At 45.3% G+C, this 27,320-nt stretch overlaps 1 long non-coding RNA gene across 2 annotated transcripts; it reads left to right on the forward strand.

Annotated features, from left to right (window-relative positions):
• Positions 1–304: 304 nt before the first annotated feature.
• On the forward strand, positions 305–24,436 carry LOC142828066 (uncharacterized). 2 transcript variants are annotated; one of them, XR_012903001.1, is made up of 6 exons: positions 305–435; positions 4,895–4,958; positions 19,997–20,113; positions 21,540–21,620; positions 22,914–22,998; positions 24,233–24,436. It is a non-coding gene; the product is annotated as an uncharacterized LOC142828066 (long non-coding RNA). The 2 variants fall into 2 exon arrangements; XR_012903002.1 differs by lacking the exon at positions 305–435 and having other exon boundaries at positions 4,823–4,958.
• The last annotated feature ends 2,884 nt before the right edge of the window (positions 24,437–27,320 follow it).

The following is a 27,320-nucleotide window of genomic DNA, read 5'->3' on the forward strand; positions in this document are numbered from 1 at the left end:
CTTCCAGTCCTACGGTCCTGATTCTATGATCCATCCTTTCCTTACCAAAATATCTGGGTATCCGGGAAACATTCCCAGTATCTGCTATTTGCACTTTTCTTTCTGACTGTAGTGAACAGGGGTGGCTCAGAGGGGGAGGAGCCCCTCTCTGAGCCCGGGTGGGCAGAGCCTGGTGCTGCCTCTTTAACTCCCCAGAAGCCAAAGGGCAGGTCAAGTAGTATAAAAGCCTAGCCCAGGAGCTCAGTAAGATCCCAGTCTCTGGAGGAAGCAGAGGCCTGCCTGGAGCTCTTGAGCTAGGAGACCACTGAGGACTTGGCAGAGACCGAGGACTGGCCTGGACTACCAGGCTCCCAGACTGATGAGGAAACCCTTCTGACATTGCCTGAGATTTCAGACCCCAATGACCCTGAGAACCTGCTATCTTGGTGGAGCCAGGTATACTCCAAGGGGGAGTTTGGAAGTGACCCAGGGGAAGCCAATGACAGTCAGGTTGACCTTATTAAGTTTGAGTGAGTCAGTGTGCTGTGGGCTGGGTCCCTGCTGACCCCAGGGGCAGTCATCCCTGCCACTGTTAGGGCCCTGGGCCAGTACACGATGGAGTAGGGAGGGCCTGCATCCCTCTTGCCACCCCATACACTGGCTGGCAGTCTCCCCCTCCATTGCCAGTGATCTACTGTTTGTTTGTCTGCCCTGTACCAGGTCATGGGCTTACTTAAACTGTGAACTACTGTTTGTTTGACTGCTCTGCCCTGCACCAGGGCCTGAGTGTACCTAGAGCCTCTTGAGTGATATGTCTGTCGGCCCTACCCTGTACTTGAGGGCTGGGCTTGAAGGTCACCACTAGGCATTTGTTTACGGACCTGAGCATAGGTGGGGCCCAGGACTAAGCCAGGTGGCTTACGCCGACATTACTTTTTTTTTATCATCTTTCATCCTCTTAGGTTTTAGCTACAATTTCTCTTATTGGAGGCCTCAGTTACAATTTGGTAGCCCCTCTACATAGTTCGGAAATCCTGCAAGATGGACATGACCTACATATTAAACAAATTCCTGAAATTTGCTATTGGCCGGATAAGGTTCGAGTAGGGTTGCCAGGTGTCCAGTGTTGACCCGGACAGTTTGGTATTTTCGCCTCCTGTCTGGAAAAAAAAATCAGAAAATACTGAACACCTAAAATGCCCGATATTTTCTGATTTTTTCCTGGCCAGGAGGCGAAAATCCCAGGTGCTTACCAGGTTCCACAGGGGAGCTGTCCAGCCGGAGAAGGGAGACAAGATGGCAGACGGGCCAAAAAGCCTCACAAGCATTTCTTAAAGGGGCTACGCTGTTTTTTTTTGTTTGTTTGTTTTTTTTGCTTAACAACTCTCAGGGTCTTTTTTTTCACACAACAACTTTGGTCTTCCCCTTCTTTTTCTCAACAGAATTTTTTCCCCGGTGGTTTTTTTTGTTTGTTTGTTTTTTTTGTTTTTTGGTGAGGGGTGTTGGCATTTTTGGTTAAATCATCTGGCAACCCTAGGTCCGAGACTGTAGCACAGTTCAGGAGCACAGTTAAAACATGGTTCACACTCCTCCACGTGCATGAAGAAGCTGTACTTAACCTTTTCAGGGAATTAACACATCCCCACACATGGCAAAAATGTTTCTTTTAAATGGTACCTTAGTTTGAGCGGGGTAACTTTGGATTTATGAGCCATATCTTGCAGATTTTAAGTAGGAATGTGTCTCATACAAAATGTCTGTTTCCTGCATTCCTCTTTACAAAATCACATGAGTATCAAAAGCATGTCGTCTACTAATAGTACTGAAAATACTGTGGTGAGGTCAGAAAACTGTGTAGCCAAGTGGTTTGAGCACAGAACATCATAAACCCCTCTTCCCTGAACCTACTTCTGATACCAAATCCCACTCTGGCTTGAAAAAAAACTGCATAGTTTTCCCTGCTTTCGTGCTCCAATGTGTAAATAGGGGGGTAGTACTTTCTTTCATAAAGGTCTTGTGTGAATTAATGACTCTGTATTTGTAAAGCACTTCAAAGATGAGAAATGTTAATCATTGTTATTACTCTAAATCAATAGGAATATGTGGTTTTTATTTTGTCTCTATTTAGTTCTTGTAGATAAGTCGCAAGAGGTGCTGAGTGCCCTTAAGTCCCTTTAAAACTGAGGATGCTCAGCGCCTGAAATGATGAAGCCCTCTGTAGAAAATACCTTTCTCCATTTGCAGTGCCTACAGAGCTACACAAAGTAAAGTTGACTACGAAGTCGGGGAAAGATGTTGTTTTGTGCTTGAGTTGTTTCCATATCTCCCTATTGAGGAATCAGGTAGACAGCCAAGGGAACCTTTCAGTTGAAGCTGTTACTTTGTGTTTAGCCACATGAAAGAACGTAACAAGACCAGCAGCCTGCTTAAGCAAGGACCAACATGCTGAAAGCATGTATAAGGTCATGAAAGATGGCATCAAGAGGAGAAATAATGAGATGATAGAGTTGAGTGAGAAGATATTATATAGCATAACTGATATAGAATAACAAAATTTACAAAACAATAGTATTTGTTCATTCTATGTATCCATCCTTCATCATGCACATTTGTAGTTCATTTTAAATGATCGAGGAAGAATGGTTTACATTTTAAAAATGGGCTGCAAACATTCATATGATCGTTGTTTCACCACACTTATTTTCATAGTTTGATTTATAAAAGGTCCACACATTGAACTACTTAGAGATCATTTTCTTTTCATAGTTAGACCTGGAAGTTTAAGGAAATAGCAGATATAAATATTCTATTTATTTTAAAAGGTTGAGTCATAAGCAAGAGCAATACACAATAGAACATTAGGCACACCAAAAATAATATTTTACTCATTAGACTTGACACTTTCTACCACCTTTGATATATTTCTTTGATCATAATGTCTGAGATAGGAGCCAAATGGTTTTAGGCTTTCAAATCCCAATTAAATTCACTGGGACTAGATTTCCTAACCCCTTTATAGGCTGTGTTTGTATATTACTGCAGAATAAGGTAAGCAGCATAGTGGTTTGGAGTGCAGGACTGGGAACCAAAAGCCCTGGTATGCCATAGATTGTACACACACAAATTCCATTGACTTCAGTGTGAACTGCGTAATCACAACAGATTCAGTCATTGGGCCCTTGGATTCTATTCCTAGCTTTTGTCATTCATTTACCTATTTGACCTTAGATCACTCAGGGTATGTCTACACTACCACCCTAGTTCGAACTAGGGTGGTTAATGTAGTCATACGAACTTGCAAATGAAGCCTGGGATATGAATTTCCTGGGCTTCATTTGCACGTTGCCGGCCGACGCCATTTTTAAATGTCCACTAGTGCGGACTCCGTGCCCGCGGCTACACGCGGCACGAACTAGGTAGTTCGGACTAGGCTTCCTATTCCGAACTACCTAGTTCATGCCGCGTGTAGCCGCGGGCACGGAGTCCGCACTAGCGGACCATTAAAAATGGTGGCGCCCGGCAACATGCAAATGAAGCCCGGGATATTCAAATCCCGGGCTTCATTTGCAAGTTCGTATGACTACATTAACCACCCTAGTTCGAACTAGGGTGGTAGTGTAGACATACCCTCATTGATCATTCCCCCTTTCTGTGGACTTGTCTTCATTTATGCCTCAATTTCCCCTCTGTAAAATACAGATGACAAGAATACTTACAGTTTCACAGGAGTGTTTTGGCAGTTAATTAATATTTGTGAAGTTCTTTGTAGTCCTCAGATAAAATACGTTTTATGTGTACAAAGTATTATACACCAAACTCTGTGTGTGTGTGTGTGTGTGTGTGTGTGTGTGTGTGTGTGTATATATATATATATATATATGGGGTGAATAAGTGATTGTAGGTGATTTTTTTATACTTATTAGTGGAATCTGATATAAATGTAAACCCCATATGTAATTATTTTTATAATAACAACTATTAACACAGGATAGTAATATATCATCTAATACATTTCTTAACTCTAGGTTACCTAATGAATTTCATTTTTTTTTTTTTTTTGCTTAAAGTATTTCCAATTGAAATATTCAACCAGAAGAGACTTCTGTTCTGTCCAACTTTACATCAATATTTGGTGCTGTTTCTCAATGCCTTACTCGGGGAGGAATAACTATTTTTTTTTCAATGCACCAAGTTCTTCCTTAGTTTAAAAAAGACAACATCATCAACCTACCCAATGTATTTAAAAACTGCAGCTGACTGATGTAGTAGACTCAAGTCCTATGATCATTTTTATGATAGATAATATTTCAGAGGCAGAAAGCCCTGGAATAAGACAAAAAGTCTCTCTTTAGAAAAACAATGTCTGATCAAAAGTTCAGCAACTTGGAATTCACATGTTTGTCTTAAATAATAAACATGATCTGAATTCTGTCTACAAAGCAAGAGCAGGCTATATAATACTTCCATTAGGTACTTTAGAGCCTACAGCTTATGTGGTAATATACTTAAAATGCAAAGCTAATTAAGCAATCCCATATGAAATGTGACCTGTAACACAGCATATTGCATATTACAGGTTGCATGTTAACTGAAGACAGAGTTTGTCTTGGTCTAATTTAATCTCCCACTTCTATTGCTGGGTAGCTAGTTTTGGCTCATCTACCTAATGCAGTAATACTTTTCCAAAAGATATTCTTATCTCTAATGATCACCACGAGTACAAAATCATTTTCATCATTTAGATGAGAGAAAGTTTATTTTGTGCTAAGTTTCACTGAGACTTAAGGCAGTAGCAGGTTGCCGACTAAAACAAACAGAAGACTTTTCTACTTGGAGACTGTTGCTTTGATTCAAGAATGAATGTTGCCACTTTGTAAACAAAGAAGATGATTAAAAAATGCATCCTTTTTCCTAGAGTGTTCTCACAGTGCTTCAGCGCTCTCAAATCCCTATTAGGAGCTCCAGAAGAATACTAAAACGTAAGTACGTGCTCTTTGTTGGTTTTGTTTTATAAGCTGGGGCCATTGAACGAAAACAGAGCATTCGGTCCAGGTGTCCCTGCTTGGCAAAATAATGGATGCAAATTGATATGATCTGAAGGTATAGGACATTAACATCTCCAGGCCTTACACAGGCACACAGCCAGGGAAGCATCAGAGAGGGCTTGGAGTGCAGTCCAAGACTATTTCACTATCTTGGACATCTCACTCCAAGGGCTCTTATTACTGGACTGGGCTGCCAGGCAGGTGTTCTTACATCTTACAACAGAATAAATAAAAAGCTGAATGGGTGTACAAGATGGACCACTTGCATTATTGATTTAGTACGGCCAGCTGACGATACTGTGAGCCCTCTTTTATTTATTTCCACAAGGTACATCTTCCTCCAAACTGACTTGCCTTTGATTTAAAAGCAGGATTTTTCTATGAAACTGAATCCCATCTAGGCACAGCTGCCAGGCTGACTGGTCTCTGCTACCCACTGAGGCAAGCTTTTGTGCTACAGAAATGAAGACAAGGACAGTGCTGTGAACATAATTTTTGATCATCCCTGTTTAAATATGCTGCATGTCAGTCAAAGAAGTTTGAAGCACATTATAATTACAAAATATATCCCTGCTATATAATCAGTATTGTTTGTTATAGTGGATTGAACTGTGATAACTATTTCAATACATAAGCTGCAGAACTTGTGCCTGGTGGTTTTAAACACAATAGGAAAATGCATTGTGGATATAGAGGCAAATAAAGGGGCAAAAATATATGGGGGATCTGTCTAGATACTTTAAAGAGTGTGACATGCATATAAACTTTTGATCCTAATTAAGACCCACATCATAAGAAATGAATAAGTGCTGCATTGCACAATTGTCCCTCTAGAGAACAATAACCAACAGGAGTAGTCCCACTGAAGAACGAGTTACTCCTGTAAGTAAACAGACCTAACTTAAAAGACCTCAGGCCTTTTTCGGGTGTGTGAATTTTTCCTTATAGATAAGAGAGGTAAAATGACCAAGCTTTCAACACTCACAAGTCCATTTCTGATGAGTTTGCACCACTGTTAGTGGCACTCCCACCTTTCTATATCTCATTCATCCCTTCACTTTTTAGGTAACATGGATAAGATATGGCAGTTGGTCACCTAATCATGTTCCCTTTGAAAGGGAGAGTAATGCACCCAGTCTACAAGGAATATAACTGCACCTTAATGACCAAAAACTGCCTCCCCATCCCTGCTCATATCTTAAATCTGCTATTAGCTGTGGGTGACAAACTGTGCACTGGAAATTGTTAGTGAACATTAAAAATCTGCCCCAATTACTATGTGCTTACATGTACTGTGCTTGGGCTTCTTTCTGTTTCATAAATAAAGAAATATGCACTAGTTTCTTCCTTGCTCTCAGGCATTGCTAAAGTGAGCTGTTCTTCGACGTATATTCTCACTCTGGTACTAATAAAATGTGAAAGTCTAATTGTATTAGCAATTCCCCATCATATTATATTAATAAGCATCATACTAGTATCCATTTTCACTAATGTGACATGAAAGGCAGTAATGTAATTATGTTTCTTTATGATTCGGGGGAAGGGGAGGGTAATGGTTAGATCACAGGCCTGGGAATCAGGAATACTGAATTCTAGCCCCCACTCTGTCTCTAGCACACTGCGTGGCCCTGAATAAATCACGTAACCTCCCTGGCGTCAGTCCCTCAACTATAAAATGACGATAATAATATTTACTCCTTGTACAGTTTGTAAAGTCATTAGGACCCTTCAATAAAAAGAACCAGTGTGAACAGATAGGCTGAAGTGGTTCCCATAAGCATTCTGCACTATTTTCCAACCCTAGTAACTACAGATCTCTATTAAAATTAGTTGTCATCCATACAACGAAGGGAGAGCCTTAATTATACCATGTGCGGCTACCTTAGCCAAGTCAATAGACATTAATGAAGCTCTCTGCCTATTTATGTACTGTACTTTTTACATCTCTCACTCTTTTTACACTTTGTGAGCAACTACATTCTATGTCCTCTCCAGCTTTTAATCATAACATTCCCTTTAAGAGGGGAAGGTACATATGTAAGCAGAGTCTGAACAAAGCTTCCATTATAGCTAGCTGGAACAGGAAAGAAATCCTGGGTGTAGTTATTTAAATAGAGTTCATTCAGTTTGCTTAGGCCTGCTAGATATTCAACTGTTAGAAGGTATTTTGCCGATTGTAACCAATTTGGCTGTTGTGGGATCACAAACTGTTAATATTAAATGCAGTAATTGTGAGATATGATCACCAGTGCTTGCAGTTATTGGAGGAATGCAGAAAAGTCAGATTATGTTTAACTCAGTTCAAAGGAGAGAAACTGTCAGTGTAAAGAACATTGGATGGACAAGGCTTCCTCTGCCAAAACTCTATGAAGTTAATTGGGGGGGAAAGACAGGGGTCTGAATCAGCAGGTTGTATGACCTCCAGGATTGAGCTGCAAGACTGGTTCAATCTATTTCTCTCCTGTTCCCACACACACACTTCTAATGATAAAACTAGAGGAGACTCAATAGGGGATCTTTTTATTATTTACTCTTGTGGCTGGACTGTGCTTTGGGCCAAGAGCTGAAATCACTAGGTTTAGCCCAGAGCCAAATCCACCACAAGCCAGCAGAAGGTATGATGAGTGGCCAGCAGAGCAGTGGCAGCGAGGTGAGATGAATGGCCAGCAAGGTGGTGGCACAGAGCAGTAAGCACGTGGATAGCAAGTGACCAACAGAGTGAGTAAGATGCCTCCCCCTGCGCTCAGGAAAGGATGTGAGCTCAGCAGATGCACCTCTGAACACTGGGTCTACCCTGACCAATGTCCCACTCACTGCAACTGTGAGTGGGATGCAGAGAATAGTTGGGCATGTGAAGGGGACATTTACTTTGCTGGACTTAGGAACCTGAGAGGAAAAGGACATTGCCCCACCTACTTGGGCTGGGACTGTTACTTATGGATTTGGTTATGAATTTTGTTTGTGGTGTTTTCTCAAATTAATGCCATACTACTTCCCTCCCCTTTTCATTAAAGGTTTCTTTTCTACACTCTGACTCTGTGCATTGCCTCCCCAAGGTGCCCAGTGGTGTTGTGTGAATGGGGACTTGAGCCATTTCTGTATTGGATGGATAAAGAGGAACAGATATTGAACCTGGCCCTGGCTGCTGGTGGTGCTCCATGGCAGAAGGGTTACACATACATCTTGAAAAGGATGGATAATCATGTGGTTAAGACGCTAGGCTGGTATTCTGTAGGTCTGAGTTCAGTTCACAGCTACGTAAGGACTTTTTCTGAGACCTTACGCCACTTAATCTCACTGCACCTCATCTACATTTGCGAAATGAGGGTATTATTTCTTTTCGTTCAGCCTCTGTTTTGCCTATTTAGACCGCAAACTGATTGGGACAGGGTCTGTGTCTTATTATACGTATATACAGAAACCAACACAATCTTGATGGGGCCTGCCAGCACTACTGGAATGGTATCAATCGTTAAATGTTTTTTTTAAGGCCTTCGGAACCAGAGAAGCAGGTTTGGGCAAACACATTACAAACTGCAAGAACACTTAACTATGGCAATGCCAACACTCACAACGGACAATTCCCCAAATGCAATTAGGGAGAAGTTTACGGTTGGCACCAGAGCCTACAATAAGAGAGCTTATGTGTCCATTTTGGTGAATTTCAGATTGCCATTTGTTTATAGGCCAAATCCTGCAACTGTAAGATACTGGCAGCTTCCAGTGAAATGAGAGGCAATGGCAGGTGCTCAGCATACCTGCAGATTTGGACCAGTATGAATTTCATAGCCTCAAAACTGATAGGGCATTTGGGCAGCTCCTCTTTGTGTGTAAAAATGTACTACGAGAGCATACACTCCTCTGTCATCGTGGCCCCCCTTTCTTAACAAGATGCCTACTCTCTGTGGGTATGTCTACACTACAAAGTTAGTTCGAACTAACGGATGTTAGTTCGAACTAACTTTCATAGGCGCTACACTAGCGCTCCGTTAGTTCGAACTTAATTCGAACTAACAGAACGCTTAGTTCGAACTAGGTAAACCTCATTTTACGAGGATTAAGCCTAGTTTGAACTAGCTAGTTCGAATTAAGGGCTGTGTAGACCCTTAATTCGAACTAGTAGGAGGCTAGCCCTTCCCAGGTTTCCCTGGTGGCCACTCTGGCCAACACCAAGGAAACTCGTATGCCCCCTTCCCGGCCCCGGAGCACTTAAAGGGCCACGGGCTGGCTACACAGTTTGGGGCAGTTGCAAGGCTGCCAGCACCCGTGGCAGCACACCCTGCACCTGCCACACCATGAGCTAGCCACCCGAGGACACCCAGCCCTCCACTGCTCCCCAGGACCAGCCTGGCGGCTCCCAGGAGCCTGCCCGGGGACGCAAAAGGTGGGCGCCCGCTTGGTCAAGTGCGGAGATTGTGGACCTCATCAAGGTTTGGGGGGAAACCTCCAATGTCCACGATCTCCGCACTAGCCACAGGAACGTGGCCGTCTACAGCTGCATGGCTGACAGCCTGGCCGCCAGGAGCCACCAGTGCAGCTGGGAGCAGGTGCGCTGCAAGATCAAAGATCTGCGGCAGTCCTACTCCCGGGCCTGCCTGCCAGGGGCCGACCCGGAGGCCTGCCCCCACTTCCACGCCCTGGACCGCCTCCTGGGGGCTCATGCCGTCCCTGCCCCCTGGTCCGTGATAGACCCCGGAGCAGAGGGACCTCTCCAGGAGACGGAGGAGGAAGGCTCCGAGAGCCAGGAGCCTGCCAGCAGCCTGCCCAGGACCCAGAACCCCCGAGGCACCCCACAGAGCCTCTCGCCTGTGTCGTCCGAGGGAGGCCGGGGAGGCGTCCACCTGTGAGTACCATCGTGCTCCCCTTATGTGTACGGGGGCTGGGGCGAGAGGGAGCCCCGGGACCATGCGCCTGGGCCTTGCCCACCACGGAGCAGCAGCTGGGGATCCTGCAGGGGCCCTGGCCTTGCAGAGGGGAGCTGGGTTTCACACACCTGGGCCCCTGGGGTAATTGACTGCTGGTCTTGTTGCACCACAGCAGCAGCACCTGGGCCTGCAGGGCGCACCACCCCGCCTGCAGCAGCTGCCCATGCCCGGGCAAGCAGGAGAGCCAGGAATGAGGAGGAGTACCAGAGGCGGCACCTCCGGTTCCTGGATCACCAGCTCCGCACCCAGGACCACTGGGTCCAGGAGGACCTGAGGCTGCACCGGAGGAGTTTGGAGGCCCTGGAGGAGCAGGGCCATGCCTTGCGAGGCCACCTACAGAGCCTGCTCAACAGCTTCCCAATTCCTCTCCCTCCTGCTCCTGCTCCCCCTGCTGCTCCTCCTGCTCCTCCTGCTCCCTCTGCTCCCCCTGCTCCCCCTGCTCCCCCTCCTGCTTCTGCTCCTGCTTCCCCCACACCCCCCGTCCCTCCTGCCCCCCCCCTCCACAACCATTTCCCACCGACGCCCCCGGACCCGCACTGTGGCGAGACGGGAGAGGCAGCCACCTGAGCTTTCCTTTCCCTTCCTCCCTTCCCTCCCCTTCCAGCTCCCTCATCCCAGGTTTCCCCCTCCCATCTCATTCCTCCCTTCCCCCACCCCAGTTATGTGAAATAAACATACGTTTTTGTTTGAAAAACAGGTGTCTTTATTTTACAGTAGGTAGGGAGGGGAAAGGGGAAGGGGAATAGGGTGGAAGAAGGCCCCAGTGGGGCATGCAAGGGAGAGGTCAGTCCTCCTCCTCCACCAGGAAGCTCTCCCGCAGGGCTTCCCGGATCTGGACGGCCCCCCGCTGGGCTTCCTGGATGGCGGCGGTGCGGGGCTGACCGTAGTGTCCAGCCATGCGGTCAGCCTCAGCCATCCAGGCTGGCAGGAAAGCCTCCCCCTTTCGCTCACACAAATTGTGGAGCAAACAACATGCTGCCACCATGGGAGGGATGTTGTGCTCGGCCAGGTCCAGATGGGTGAGGAGGCATTGAAAGCGGGCTTTCAGTCGCCCGAAGGCCCCCTCCACCACGATGGGGGCCCTGGTCAGCCTGGCATTGAAGGCCTGGCAGGAGGGATTGAGGTGCCCCGTGTAGGGCTTCATCAGCCATGGCTGCAGTGGGTAAGTGGCATCTCCCACCAGGCACACGGGCATGTCCACGTCCCCAACCCTGATGTGGCGGTCGGGGAAGAAGGTCCTGGCCTGCAGCCGCTGGCACACGGAGGAGTTGCGGTACACCCGGGTGTCGTGTGCTTTGCCGGACCAGCCCACATTAGTGTCCGTGAACTGGCCCCGGTGGTCACACACGGCCTGCAGGAGGATGGAGAAGTACCCCTTGCAGTTGATGTACCAGGACGCCTGGTGTTCTGGGGCACGGATGGGGATGTGCATCCCATCGATGGCCCCCCCGCAGTTGGGGAAGCCGAGAGCGCCGAACCCCCGGATGACGGCATCCGGGTCGGCGAGGCGGACCACCCTGCGGAGCAGCACCCAGTTGATGGCCTTGACCACCTGCGGAGAGAGACACAGCAAAGCGCCAATCAGTGGGGCGCCCGGGTGGCTGGGAGCGTTCGTGCCCTGGCAGTGCCCCGCGCCCCTCTCCCAGAAGCAACCCCCCTGGTGGCGTGTAGTACGGCCGGGACAGACCAACCCCTCCAGTGCGGGGCGCTTTCGCCTCCTCCTGCCCCCCCTTTGTCCCTGGGGCGGCCTATCCCCTCCTCGCAGCCCTCCTCCCCCCGGCTCGGTGGCCGACGAGTGCCATACCTGCATGAGCACCGCTCCAACGGTGGATCTCCCCACGCCGAACTGGTTCCCGACGGATTGGTAGCTGTCCGGCGTGGAGAGCTTCCAGAGGGCGATGGCCACCCGCTTCTGGAGGGGGATGGCGGGCCTCATGCGAGTGTCCCTTCTGCGCGGGGCAGGGGCGAGCCACTCGCAGAGCTCCAGGAAGGTGTCCTTCCTCATCCTGAAGTTCTGGGTCCACTGTCGGTCCTCCCAGCGCTCCAGGACGATGCGGTCCCACCAGTCGGTGCTGGTGTCCAGACGCCAGACGCGGCGGGTCACGCCGGTGCCGGGGCGCTGCCGCAGCTCCTCCACGGCCCCCAAGGCGGCCAGGCGGAGAGGCAGGGGGCTGATGTGCACCAGGAGGTTCCAGGCAGCCTCGAGCCATTGGTGGCAGGCTTGCAGCAGCAAGTCCAGAAAATGCACCAGAAGGTGCAGGGCGAGCTGTGGCTCCATGTTGCCACCTGCGGCGGCGTCCCCGAAGGGAAGCACCGACACAGACAGGCACAGATTGCTGTCCCTCGGCGAGGTTGGCAAGCAAGCAGGAAAAGCTGAGAACCAGCTGTCCGGGGGGGTCCCTTTAAGCTCGAGCCTCAGATAGCCTCAGACAGCAGCCACACAAAGCAACTACTGACCTGATGCCCTGCCAGAACCGGTTTCAGCTGCCCTTAAATGCCCCCCTGCGTCCAATCAGTGTGGACGCGCTAGTTCGAATTAGCAAAACGCTAATTCAAACTAGTTTTTAGTTCTAGACGCGTTAGTTCGAATTAGCTTAGTTCGAATTAACTAATTCGAACTAAGTTAGTTCGAATTAGCGCTGTAGTGTAGACATACCCTGTGGCTGTCTCCAGTGGTATGGGGAAGGACGGTCTCCTCTTCAATAGACCTTGAAACTCACACCCACTTCCCTTTAATCTTCTCCTTAAGGGCTTGTCTTCATGCAGAGTTAACTTGGGCTCTTACTTGGGAGCTGCTCCCACCTCTTTTCCACATCTACATCCTGCCCACTCATGTTTAATGGTACTTTCAGCCTAGGCTAGGCTCAAGCTAGTACCCCTCTCATTTTGCACCTAATTCACACAGAGTCCTCCAACACCTCCCCACAATTCGCCTATGGGCCTGGAAAGACAGACAGAGAAGTTCTCCCACCCTTCCCTGGGAAAGAATTGCACAGAAGCTCGGCTTAGCACAGCACAAAGGCGCATGGGGCGTGCCCTTTGGAACTCATGGGGGAGCACGACCCTGGTGAGGAAGACGCAGTAACTAGATGGGGCTGCTTCCATCAGAGCTAGGCTAACCCAAGTGCTCAGATCCAGGTGCAGAGCATTCTCAATGAAGACATATCTAAGTCTTTCCTGTCTCTCCCCTTCCCTCTTTTTTTTCCCTTTGGAATCCTGTGACTCCTCTCCACATGGCTCACCCCTTTTGTCCTCTGCTCACTCTAGCTCTTTGCCCCCTCAGGCTTTCTGAAACCTTTCTTTCTCTTTTCTGGCAGTGGCTGCCACTCTCTTGCCTTCCCTCTCCCTCTTTTTTTCTCTTCTTTCCTTCCCCTGGGGGACAGAGTTAGGGACTGTTGCTGTGAGTGAGGATGGATGGGGAAGTGTGGCCTCTTCCTCCCCTTTTGCTGTCTGTGATGAGCAGTTACAGCCACAGGGGAGTTCAGGGGCACCTGCCCATCAGAGCAGAAAGGAGGAAGAGGAAACGCTGTCTCTGGGGCATGAAGACCAACTGTAGGAGAGGCCCCTAAGAGAGATGCAAACTGCAGACACAGCAATAAATCCTCCTCGGTTCTCGGCCCTTGGGACAAGCCGGCTGCAGTGTAGGACTCAGAACAGAGGGGTTGGCATTCAGGACTTTCGAGCGGCCAGGTGCATGAGTTGGTAAGGGTGGAATAAAAATCAACCTGAACTTCCCTCACCCATCTTTCAAACTTAACCCAAGCCAAAGCACTTTCCGGGGCTCAAAAAATGCCAAGCTAACTTGTGCCATGTAACATTTCATGCTGCAAATTGTCCCATTGGGCAAGACTGTGAACCCCCTACTCATGGGCTCATGAATCGCCTCATTGGGTTCAATGGGATCCTTTGTGTGAATAACAATACCAGCATGTGTAAAGGGTTTACAATCTGAGCCTAAAATCGAAGGGGGGAGGGGATTGGCAGATTTGCAGAGTAAATGTGGAAGAATAAGGGCCCAGAACTATTTTCAGTTGTTTTCTATTTTACTTCTTGGTAAAAATGTTCCTGAAACAAAACCACAGATCCAAATACATACCTTGAACTTTGTGGACGTCTGTCTGGATTAGGATTTTACAACTAGCATCCATCCCTATCATCAGTTTGTACTAAAAACCGACCATTCAGATCTTAAATTTGTCACTCAGACCATCCACTAGTTCCTGTTTGTTGTTAAGAGCACAATTACCAAAATACCCCAGAGTGTCTTTGCAGTATTTCTAGAATGTTCTGAAACAGAAAGTACCTAGGAATCCCATGAGATAGTCTCATCCGGGAAAATCTACAGCCTGATTTTTTCAGGGTAAATGGGTTCCAATAAGGTTCATATAAACAAATAGCCAAGGCTTTGAGAACTTAGGACCAAATTCCCTAAGCGTTTGAAAGTTCACCCAGTGCTAACTGTAATCACATTCTTTTTTGCCAGCTTTATAGGTTACTTCTTTGTAGGTATGGTCAAAATGACTTGGAAAAGTGAGGGCTCGTTTATGTACATAAACAGTACTTTAAAACTGAGATTTTCAAGAATTGAGAGCTGCCCTGGCCCCTGCACTCACTGAAGTTAATGGGCATTTGAAGACAATAGTACTTTTGGAAATCCTGTCCTTAATATACTTTCAATATTGTCTGTACCACTAATCATTTTTCTGTCACACATTTAGGCCTTGTCTACATCAGTTAGGTCAACGTAAACAATCTTGTGTCAACCTATTGGTGCATATGTCTACATGCAAATTTGTTTCCAGGTGACACAATCACCCTATTACAATGACAAAGTAAATAACACCTCTCCAAAGGATGTTGAGGCATGGTCGACCTACTGAAGTTGACAGCTACCAGTCATCCATCAGCTGACCCACAATGCCTGATAATGACCACTGTGTTCACAATTGTGAACTCCACTGCCTCGGCATCATGGAGAAAGAAAGACAACCACACCCTTCTTTAGAGTCCTCTCATATTTTTTTTTCTGAGTGCCCAGCTTGGCAAGTGCACTTAGCATCTCTCCCTTGATGTGAGCAAGTGTTTAACTGACCGTGCTGGCTCCACACATTCGACACCCTGGAGAAGAAAAGTTGGGACTGGATCTTGTAGGTCTCTGGGGACAAAATGCTTTGCAGGCTCAGGTCCACATAGTTGTAGAAATGAGGATGCCAATATAAAGATTGCATGGGAGATACAGGTAAAGGAAGGGGGCCAACAGAATTGCTGGTCCTTTGGGCCAGGTCGAGGGGTTGCTCCGTGCTCCCATAAGGGGTGGGTCCTTGAGTGGAAGGGGCAGGACTTGGGCTAGCTTCCCCTCACCACCACCAGCCCTGCAGCGCCACCCAATCTATGGCATGTGCTGCTCAAGGCTCTAGTGGTTCCCCTTTTGCCCTACCCTCCATCAGCTTGCCTAGGTGAAGGGATATGACAAGGATCAGCAGCAGGGCCACATGAAAAAGAAGGAACTGGGGCAGGGGTACCACAGGGATGCCAGCAATTGATCCAATAGTGATCCATAGTCCTGCTGCTTTTGCAATGGGCTGCTCTGAACTGCCATGCAATGCCTACCCATACCCTGCAGACCAACAGTGGAGGAAGGAAAGGAAAGGAAAGGAAGCACTTGGCTGGGAGGAGGGGGTAGATCAGCTGTGAGCCAGGAGGAGTTCAAGACTCCACTGCAGTCTAGCCAGTTCCACTAGTCAAGCACATATGAGCCTGACAAAGAGGAAGGAACCTTGGGTTAAGGGGTGAATGCATTTTTTCCTTAAAATACTGATAAGTAAAGTTGATGCCCAGTGCCACCCCAAATCAGCAGGAATCCCTATCAACTTTTCACGTTTCCTCACACAAGAAGAGGTAGAGGCACAGCACACAGGGAGACGTTATCTGCTTTTCATTTCTCTGTAGGGTAAGGCAGGAGAGGCCATTTGGAACAATTTGTTTATGTACATAGGGATGTCCCATGTATCTACCTGAGAGACCTTGATGGAACTTTCATGGAGGTACGCTGTAATCCTCTCCTGAAAGTTTCTAGAGATGGCAGCCTCAGTTGTTCTTCCAAGGTATGGCATGTTCTCACTCTGAGGCAGCGTTGCAATAAACAGGCTAGAAGCACTGGGGGCTCAAGAGGCTTTGGAACGCCAGCAGCAGCTCTGCTCTCAGTGCCTGTAACCCTCAGGAATGAGGTATCAGCTAAAACCTCCACCAATACTCATACCCATGGAATTAGGGGCCAAAATGTTATTGTTTCATGCAACCATACAATTCCCCTTTCATTTTCACCTGCTCCCCTCCCCCCTTTTTATTTGCCTCTGGCCAGCCACAACTCACTGTGGCTGGAACTGGAGAGCAGTGCTGCGCAGAGGCACACCAAAGGTGAAGTGTCAAATGACCGTATCTGATTTTAAATGTTTATAGGAACAAGTAAAAGGAGTTCTGAAATCTTTCTTTCACTTTTCATCGTGACTGTTAGTAGAATACATCTGCCTAATTTATCTGTGGCAGCGACCCCAATGATCCACCAATGCTGGCATTGTGTAAGCCTTTTCTATTGATCTACTCTGTGGCAAGGGCGGCTAGTGCCAAAATAGCAAAGGGTGCCATCTATCACTTCACGGCCGTTCAGGAACTCTGTTCCTGCAAATGCATCCACCGGGTCCTGCTCACTGCCACGAATCAGAATCTTGCATTGCAGGAGTCCATTTGTGGCCCCACACACTTGTACAACCACCATCACTGTGGATTTGCCAGCTTCAGAATGATTTCCCATTGACCAGTAGCAATCTGGCACAGCAAGTTTCCACAGATCAACTACCATTTGCTTCTCAGCTGTCGGTGCAGTTCTCATGCTGGTGTTCATGTGTTGGAGTGATCTTAGCACACAGATCCAGGAATGTGGTCTTTTGCATCCAAAATTTCTGCAGTCCCTCCTCACTGTCCCAAAATGACCTTATGGTGTGACCCCCCACCACTCAGTGCTTATTTCTTGGGCCCAGAAGCAGCGCTCACCATTTGCATCTACTTTATGAACACTATCAACTACTTTCAATTGTTTTTCTCATACTATCCCTAAGCAATCTGTCCTCCATTTCTCTGGTTCTTCCTACAGCTCTGCAAATAAAGGAGAATCTTTTGAGTGTTTGCAAGATTTGTGACAAGAGAGCGGAGCCCTGCAAGCACCAGGCCTCTTTCAAAGATGGCAAACAGCCTGAAGTGCCATACAGATTTGTGTGATTTTTTAAAAAGATATGAAAGTTATGGGATATGGATGGCATTAGGGAAAGTCGCATGATGGTGACTTGACCTTTTGCTCCCAGTCACTGTTGCACAACTCTTTTCTGTTCCACCATCCATTGCCAAAAATTTCCAAAATGCCAAGTGGCAGGCGGGAGTACCTACCCATGGCATCAGCACTGCGTCAATGCAAGGAACCAAGTGTGCATGTGCATGAACAAAAACACGAATTGTCATGGCTTTACATTGACGTAACATGTTGACCCAACTTTGTAGTCTGCACTGGTGCAAGTTTCTCCCACCTTCACTCTGTTTTGTGTGGACCATTGTGTTACAATTAGCATTTGTTCTTTGGATTTTTTAATGAGACTGCCAACAAAAGCACTAAATGGTACCATATATGAAATGATTTATGTATATGTAGGAGTGGGCCCAATCTGCACAGAGGAAAGAATACCAATTCATCTCCCATGCAGTATATATGCCTTGAAATCTCTATCAGCTGGTAGCAATGTTCATGAAAGACCTGGTCTGCATTCAAACCAATATTATAGAATCATGGAATCAGAGAGTTAAAAGAGACCTCAGGAGGTCATTGAATCCAATCCCCTGCTAAAAGCAGGACCAACCCCAACTAAATCCTACCAGCCAGGGCTTTGTCAAGCCAGGATTTAAAAAACTCTAGGGATGAAGATTCCATGACCTCCCTACATAACCCATTCCAGTGCTTCACCACCCACCAAGTGAAATAGTTTTTCCTAATATCCAATCTAGACCTTCCCCACTGCAACTTGAGACCACTGCTTCTCCTCAAAAGTCATGTGCTCCAGCCCCCTAATAATTTTTGTTCCCCTCCATTGGACCCTCTCCAATGACTCCACATCCTTTCTGTAATGAGGGTGCCCAGAATTGGATGTAATACTCCAGATGTGGACTCACCAGTGCCGAATAAATGGGAATAATCACCCTAGATCTGCTGGCAATGCTCCTACAAATGCACCCTAATATGCCATTAGCCTTCTTGGCTTCAAGGGTACACTGTTGACTCATATTCAGATTCTCATCCACTGTAATCCCCAAGTCCTTTTCTGCAGAACTGCTGCTTAGCCAGTCAATCCCCAGCTTGTAGCAGTGCTTGGGATTCTTCCATCCCAAGTTCAGGACTCTGCACTTGTCTTTATTGAACCTAATCAGATTTCTTTTGGCCCAATCCTCCAATATCCTGGAAGTGGGAGGAGTTATAGGCCCATTGACTACAATGGGCTTTGGGACAGACCCTGTATTTATGTAGTTGTTACAGATTCACATCGGTGTAACTGAATTTGTCCCTGATTCTTTACCCTTTACTCTTGTTATTGCTTGCACTATTGCATTATGTAGTATATAGCGATATTGATTTGAAGTCCTCATTCACCCTACTTTCAAGGGACACCTGTGTTTCTTTATATATATATATATATATATATATATATAATGGTTTATGTGCTTCTGTGTAACAACTCTGTGAGAAAAAAATGGGTTTGTAAATTATACAAATAATCATATGAATGCAGTGAAATCATTCACAGAAAAGACTGGGAAAAATTGGCAATAAAGAAAGAATGCTACCAAGTTCTTAAGATATTTTCACAGGGGAGTCAAGTGAATTGCCAAGAATCTCACACACAGGGTAACATCACAATAAGCAAGTGTTCCTAAGTAGTTTAATGTATCCAGAAATATATTTACCCTAAAGACCATGTGATAGATTAATTTCTTGCAAAGATATTTTGTTTGAAATCAAAACTTTTTTTGTTTACATATGAGCACCAACAAGTGATGGCTACAGTTCTCTTTGGGTATGTCTACAGTAGCCCCCTAGTTCGAACTAGGGAGGCTAATGTAGGCATTCGAAGTTGCAAATGAAGCCCAGCATTTAAATATCCCGGGCTTCATTTGCATCTTCCCGGGCGCCGCCATTTTTAAACCCCCTTAGTCCGAACTCCGTGCCTGCAGCTACACACAGCACAGAGTAGGTAGTTCGAATTAGGATTTCTAATTCGAACTACCGTTAATCCTCATGGAATGAGGTGTACCGGGAGTTTGAATTAGAAATCCTAATTCGAACTACCTACTCCGTGCCACGTGTAGCCGCGGGCACGGAGTTCGGACTAAGGGGGTTTAAAAATGGCGGCGCCCGGGAAGATGCAAATGAAGCCCGGGATATTTAAATCCCGGGCTTCATTTGCAACTTCGAATGCCTACATTAGCCTCCCTAGTTCGAACTAGGGGGCTAGTGTAGACATACCCTTCTTTCTTTAACGTTCATCCCCAGCAGAATCTGAAAAGCCAATCCAAACTGTGTGCACTTTTGAAATGAGAGTGGGACACAAAATGCTTATGAACTGACTCTGTTCACCCTAAATCTGGGTCTGAAGGGAATTTTTAATGGCCATATATGTGTATCCCTGGAAAAGAGAAGCATATAATTAAAGTGCTGATAACTTCTTGTCTACTGGGTGCTGCTAAAATAAATCAAAATCAGTTATGCAAAATCTAAAATTATCATTTGAAAATCACTCTCTTTGAATAATTCACTCATTGACTTTCACATCAAACAACCATTCCAGCCACCCACATGCATAGTTCAGTCTCACATTTAAACTCTCTTTAATTATCAGCATTAACCTATCCCATTGCTATTTCATTCTTATTTCACATTGGGGGAGGGGTCAGTGATTATGATAAATCACAGTGAACTAGAAGACTTTGAGTTGTCCTCCTCTTTTACAGAGTTGCCTTGATCAGCCTGCAACAATGAACTCCCCAGGCCTGCCTTTGTCCTGAGTGAGAACAAGGACAGATAAGCAGCCTCCTTAGTGATAAAGCATCTCCTGCGTCAGTCAAAAGGTAAGCCTTGAAAATGTTTAATGCAAAGTAGCTTACCTGTCTTTAATTGTATCTGTGAGCCTCAGCTTAGAAATGGGCATATCTTACAGTATAAAATATTTTACCGTGTTCACATTTCCCCCTTCGTCCCCCATTTCTGGCCAGAAATTATATCACTGAGCACACACTTTGACCAGACGATGCAAGTTGTCTGGTTTTTATCTCTATTTTATTGAATATAAAATACAGCGCCCTTTTTCTGATTGTTTTTGAGGAAAATGTTCTTGGTAATCAGAAGCAGAGAAAGCAAGCCTTGTACAATATTTTTAACCAGGATGTATATAATTTCACACATCCAACAGAGTGCATCATGTTAAATCAGAGTGTTGCGACTGGCTAAAGCCCTAGGTTTCAGTAGATGATGACTGGTGTTCTAGATTCTGATCTCAATTACATTGGTATAAATCCAGAGTAATTCTGTTTACACAAGCATTCCTTAGATTAGACTCTGGCTCCATTGCTTGGCTACCCCAAAGGGTTATGTCAGCTCTTGAATGGAGCACAGTTGAAACTGTGATAAAAAGGGCTGGAGTATACACCTATAGGAGAAGAGGAAGAAAGAAGGCCAGAGGGTTAGTGAAAGAGGGGAGGACATGGGGGAGGCTGCAAGAAATCTGAGAGCCAGCCGGTGTGGGCTGCCTCTGCTCAGAGCTGTGTGATTAAGTGGCTGCTTTCTATTTTTCAGAGCCAGACACTGGCTGAAAGACCATGGGGACTGTTATAAAGAAAAGTTCTTCCTTTGTTTTTCATTGCAATTAAGATGGTGTTTTATAATTTTTAAACAGCATAATTTATACATTGCTTCCATGGTGGGTGGTGGTTGCTTCCCCAGAGGGAGAGAGCATGCATTATAGGAGACTGTTGTGTATTAGTTTGTGATTATGACCTGAGTGTGTGTAATTGGAAGTGGAACTGGACTGCTGAGGTCTCTCAAGCTTTCTTTTAACAAGCCAGACATTTAACATATTCATCCAGTGCAAAAGTTTATTCTTGTTAAAATTTAATTCACTATTTTCCCCTGCACTTTGACGACATGTTTAAGTTAGTTCCACATTTTATTTGTCTACTGAGCTCCCTAAGTTGGGGAAATTAGTATTGTGTGTGCAGTTTGATTTAATTAGTAATTGGGGAAATAGGTCTGGCATGTTTCATGGAGGCTTGGGGAAATTGTCAATTAGCATTGTGTTAATTGGTGTCTGCTGTCCTTGCTTTTTAGTTTTTAACCCCTTTTACCTTGTTCCCACTTTCAGTGTGTAAAATCTGGCTGCTTATTATTCTTTAAGTAAAGGATTAATTGCTTCAATTCCTGCCTGTGCTTGGTGTCCTTTCCCCCCAGCGTGGTGGGATTTGTGCGTGTCTGTAGAGTAGGCTTTCTGATTTCTTTCAGGATGAGGCCCTTTGTCATCTATTTCAGATGTTTCAGCAGAGTTATCCTACTGAGCCTTGAAAGACCTCTGCATAGAATAAGGTATTTTACTTTCAGTAAAGGTGTTGCATGTTCGTTAAAACCATATATAACCATCTCCTAAAATTACTTGGGCATTTGAAGTGATAGAACCATTGAAGCTGCACTTTCCCTTGCCTGATGCTACACTGGGACAAGATTGGGGCATCTTAATACACTACCAGGTATCAAACATATCATGGCTAAAATGCTACGATTGCCTAGCTGAGGTATCAGACTGCCCAGCTGAGGTATCATGCCCCTCCTCTTTAGTACTGTCCTTTTACCTCTTAATGGGCTTCCAGTATCCCTTCACGTTCTAGTTTACTTCCCATTCCATGAAATCTCTAACACCAACCTATTCTTCTGGAAGCAGCTCCAACTATACACCAACAATGAGTAGTCCTGTGGCACCTTAGAGACTAACAAATACACATACATAGTATCATGAGCTTTTGTGGGCCAAAGCCACTTCCTCAGCTGAGCAGAGTAGGGGGGGGGGACCCTCATAGTTTATAACAGAAAAAGAAGGGGGGTACCTGTCAATTGTAATACCAGTGCTAAGTAGGCTAATTGAGCAGTGCCTCTTCCAGAGGTAGATAGAGTGGGCATTGCCAATCCTGCTGTCAAACAGCATTTCAAGCTGCTGAGGGCACTAAAGAAGTGAGGTGACATGATCAGGCCCCAGAAGCTTCAACATCAAAATATTTTCCATCTGGGCTGAAACTCCAAGACAAGCAAATCAGTGTTTGCAGCCCAGTAACAACATTCCAGGAGGTACTATACGCTAATGGGAAGAAGCACATCCAGAGATGGCATTAAAAATGGCTTATATGCTTCTGTGTAACAAATTTATGAGTGTCCTCTGCATCTAGACTGCCACCGCGTTCTTTCAAAATTAAATGGAAAGAACGTGGCAGTTTTTTCAACCGCGGTAAGCCTCATTTTACAAGGAAGAACGGTCTTTTGAAAAAAGGCATTCTTGAATGCAAACAAGGCTTTTTTGAAAGAAAGCATCCAGACTGCCTGGGTGTGTCTTTCGAAAACGCAGCTTGCTTTTTTGAAAGAAGTGGTTGCAGTCTAGATGCTTTCTTTCAAAAGAGGCTTTTTTGAAAGATTCTTTCAAAAGAGGTTTGTAGTCTAACTGTAGCCTATGAGGCTTTGTTACTTAAATACCCTTATAGCCTAGCCACAGAGGGTGCCAACAAGTACTCACCTTACTGGATATTCTGGAAACACCTCCACCTACCCAGCCAGGTCAGTTTGCTCAGCCCCTGGCATGAAGACAGAGCCTCATGTTGTTCTTTTCATTCATAGCACTGGAGTGTTCTTAGCCAGCAGGGAAGCAAGGCCAATGAGGAACTGAATGTGGAAGGATCCATGCTCCAGTCCAGCAAAGCATGTAAGTGTGTGCGGAGTATTCTTCCTTGTTCAGCAAAGCATGTTTCAAATTAGTCAAAAACATGTGCTTAAGTGATTTGCTAAATAGACATGGACTGCTGAATTGGGAATAACATAGGGAGGTAATTTTCAGGTCTCTAAAGTCACCATTTCCTCTCCTGTCCCCTACCTTACTTCTCCTATACACACACACACATGTGCATGCACACGCACACACACACAAATAAATAGTCCTGGACATGGCCAATTTTTGAGAAAAAGGACAGAAAAATTGCAAGAACAATTAGGCCAACATTAGAAATTTATTCTGGAGCTTCTGAAAATCTGAAGCTGAAAGGGATGAGGGAGGAAGGCCTTATACTAGTTAGTGGAAAAATATAATTGAAATCACAGGTAACAGTAAAATAATATTAAGGAGCTAATAATAAACTCCAATATCTAAATAGTTAAGACTTACATGGCTAGATAACTGGAGTGAGGCTATTTATCTCCATAGAGCCTGTAATTTGTTCCCATTAAAAAGCCCTCTATTCAGGGATTCATACCTCAGTTGATTCTTGGCAGAGAAAACGTCAACCCAGGAGCAGCTTATGTTTTATTTTAATTATCAAAAATCTATTTGGTCTTTTATAAATTAATAGGAGCTGAAAATAGAAGCAATGTGATCTCAGCGGAGTCCCCAGTGGACATTTGTCCAGATCACACAACCAGCATACACTTCAGTACAATTAGCAGTCTTTGCTCAAGAGAGGCCCAGGTCTGGGATAGCAGCGTATTACAGGTCAAAACTGAAGGGTATTGGCACAGAGCTGTGTGGGAAAGCTTTGTACAGTGCCTGTTCTCCGTAGGCTTGGCTCTTGCCCATACTATTAATCACTCTCTTTGACGAGCACCAAAATCACATGCAATTTACAAACACAAATTTGAAAACTATGTGTTTGAAGAAAGCGAGGAGGGGGGTGGAATTCATTGGCAAATCAATCAATAAATAAATGTAATAGCATTCAATTTGTATGACACCAGTCATTGAAAGAAAGGGATAGGCCAATTTAAAGCTGATGTTATGCTCTTAACTCATGTTGTTGGGAGTCCAGCTACCAGCAAGAGGTTAGCATCAGTGTCTAGTGAGAATAATTAATTAATTGTTAATTAGTACTAACCATTTAGAATCTGATCTTGCAAATGTGAGTAGGATGTCCACATGCATAAAGTTAAGCGTGTATAAATGTTTGCAGATCGATATAACGCCAGACATACAGCACTTACGCAGAGTAAGACCTGATCCTGGCCCTGACTACTTTACAATCTATGGACAAGACAAGGGACTGTAATTTTGGTGGAAAGGCCTTGTTGTGTATTATGTATGTCGCATGATGAGTTTAAAAAGAAGTATCAGGCTCCCCTTTGCATATACTCCCCTTTCCTGCATTGTTGCAGAACATTTGTTATTAGAATAATAATAAATTATTGGATCTGGAATTGACAAGGTTATGTAATTTATTTTTTTCATGTCTAACTACTCTGATGTTATACACCTAACAGAGGCATTTACCTAGTAAGATCCCCAAACCTTTTAACGGGACTGAACTTATCATTTATGCCGGTACAAATCAGAAGTAACTACCATTAAAGTCAGTGGAACTACTCCAGTGTAAAAGTGATGTAAATGTGGTCGGAATCAGACCTGGTGTGTGCAGAAAATATTTCACCCGATGCAGAAACTATAATTGGAGTGACGTTGGAATTTTATAGCTATTTACCTATTTATTTTCACTGCACACTAACCCTGCATGAGCGTCTTAACTGTGGATAATCTTGAGAAATCAGGCAGGCAAAGTTTAATTTCTTAGCTGGAATTTTACTAAGGTAGTGAATAAACATGAGAAATTCCCTTCTTTCTGGTTTGCCACTTTAAGGATGCACTGGATATGGCTGGCGTTAAGCACATGGAAATGCAAGTGGAGGCTTGAAGTCTTGCTTTTTTGGGAGGTCTTGCACACAGCATAAGCTTTCTAATAACTCACTAGGCTCTTTCATCCCTTCCGGCAGCATGTCTGTGAAGGAAGGAACAGTTCATCACATGGTCTCTGCCACCCACATATAGGGCTGCCAGAAAACAAGAATTCTGCTTCATGGAAAATGCTGAATTCCATATCATGATGACAAGGAGATGTTGAAATGACGAGACACTGTCATCATGATATGGAATGGAAACAAATTTCAGACTTTTGAAAATTTTCACCAAAAAATGAGAGAAAGCATTTGCCACCCCAGAATATCTGGGTGGTCAGGACATATAGCTGGGAGATCCAGGTTAAAGCCCCCATTCACATTCCAGCAAACAAAGACTCTCGCGTCCCAGGTGAGTACTCTAACTAGTGGACTCTCTTTCCATCTCTGTCAATCTCTCCTGTTAGGGCTGTTGCACTTTGTCTAAAGAAACATCATTGGACTGGAGAAAGAGACAGCTCTGAACCAAGCAAAGCAGCAATGTGACCCTCTGTGTCCCATGTGACAGCCAAGTATCCTAACCACTCTCTACTGAAATTCACCAGAAATTCCATCTTGAACTTGAGAACCCTGGTGATGAAAAGACAGTAAAAACCAATATGTTTCTGCATAACATTTCAGTTTCAACAAAACAGCATTTTCAGACAGAAAAAAACAAAGTTGCTGCAATGTTTTCAAGCAGCTCAGCTCATGCCAGACTGGGTCATGCCATTTCTTGTGACTCTGTATATTTAAAGGCTGACATTGTTTCAACTGGAACTGCTTCAAGATCAATGGATTTGCAGCTCTCCAGAGCTTTGTGACCATTTGATTTTATCAGTTGAGTGAAAAGCAGCTCCCTCCTCTAACTGGCTCTCTCCTCTTCCCCCCACCAATCGCTCCTTCCTTTCACCATCCCCACACCCGCTGACCAACATGTTGCTTCTTCCTGCCTGCTGGTACACAAAGCTCCTCCAACCCACCCACTCCCACCTCCTCTACCAGCTGGCAGCTGCCTCAGCTTCTGTTGGACAGCAGGACACCCTCTTGCATTCCTCTCCCAACCTGCCACCCACCTCATCAGCTTCCTCCCTGCCTTTGAACCTGCTACTCCTGCCTCTCTACTTCATTCTCATGGCACGAGCTACCCTTTCTGTGCCCCATATTACTACAAGGTTTCATTCTTCCTTTAACTTTTACTTCTCTTTCTCTTCCCCCTACCTTCTTGCTTGTCCCAACACACATTGAAACTTCTCTCTTGCTGCTTATCCCTCCACTCTGCTAGTACCCTGCCCTACCTCTTCTCCTCACCAACCCATCAGCTTCCACCAATTGCCCATCCCACCTCTAGTTAAACAAAGATTTGTGAGAAAGGGGAGATTCATTCTCTCAAGTGACCAGGAGCTCTTGTTTACCTCTCATCATAAAAACACTACCTACAATAATGGGTGTAATGGGAGGGCTCTCCAATGGAAACAAGTCAAAGTCGCTACAGTATGTTGGAACTTTCATCACTGAGGGGTGGTAGATGTGAACTTAGAATGGGAGCATCAATTCTGTGGCCATCTTATAACACTGAGTTCAAAGGAAACACAAGATCAACGGTGAGTGATATATTTACTCCCAGCAACAACCTTTGTTTTACGTTAAGCAAAATGCAAAACATGTAAATTCTCAAAGTCGGAGTCTAATAAATCCATTCCAGCTCAAATCAATCCTGTTGTGTTGAAAGGGTACATTATTTCAGGACGCAAGTGTCAGCAAGTATTTGTTTTTTTGGAAACATGAAAGTTTTTATTAGTTCTCAATGGGATGTTAGTGAAAACCAAGTAGCACTTGAAAGCAGGAGTTTTATGGTTCTGAGTGGGATACAAAGTATGGGGAGGTTACTCTGGACTCCCTTAATGGTTCTCACAATTCAGAGAATTTGTGCCTGCAGAATCAAGAAGAGAATAAGTCTAATGGTTCATTAAGGGCTAGATTCTTCTTTGGACAACATGCCTGTGCACAGGAGTAAGAACTCCCCTTTCAAACCATGGCGGGCCACTTAGGGTCTAGGCACTCAGGAATAAGTGAAGCTATCAGCCCACTTCTTTTCCCCACCACAGAGAAAGCAGGTGGGGTATGTACCGAGTGGAGGGGAGTGGTTAGTCTTGATTCCATAGCTGTGCTGGGAGGAGAGGGGTATCAGAACCTGTTGTGCAAATAGGCCAGCAGCAAATCACTGAGCACCAAGAGGAAGGAGGAAGCAGTGATGAAATTGTGACTCAGATAAGTTTCTCTGAGTCATAACATTTCCTGGGGCTACCCTGGGTTTGTGAAGCTCACACATCA

Source organism: Pelodiscus sinensis, chromosome 3, assembly GCF_049634645.1.
Source record: "Pelodiscus sinensis isolate JC-2024 chromosome 3, ASM4963464v1, whole genome shotgun sequence".
In the NCBI taxonomy this organism is placed as follows: Eukaryota; Metazoa; Chordata; order Testudines; family Trionychidae; genus Pelodiscus; species Pelodiscus sinensis.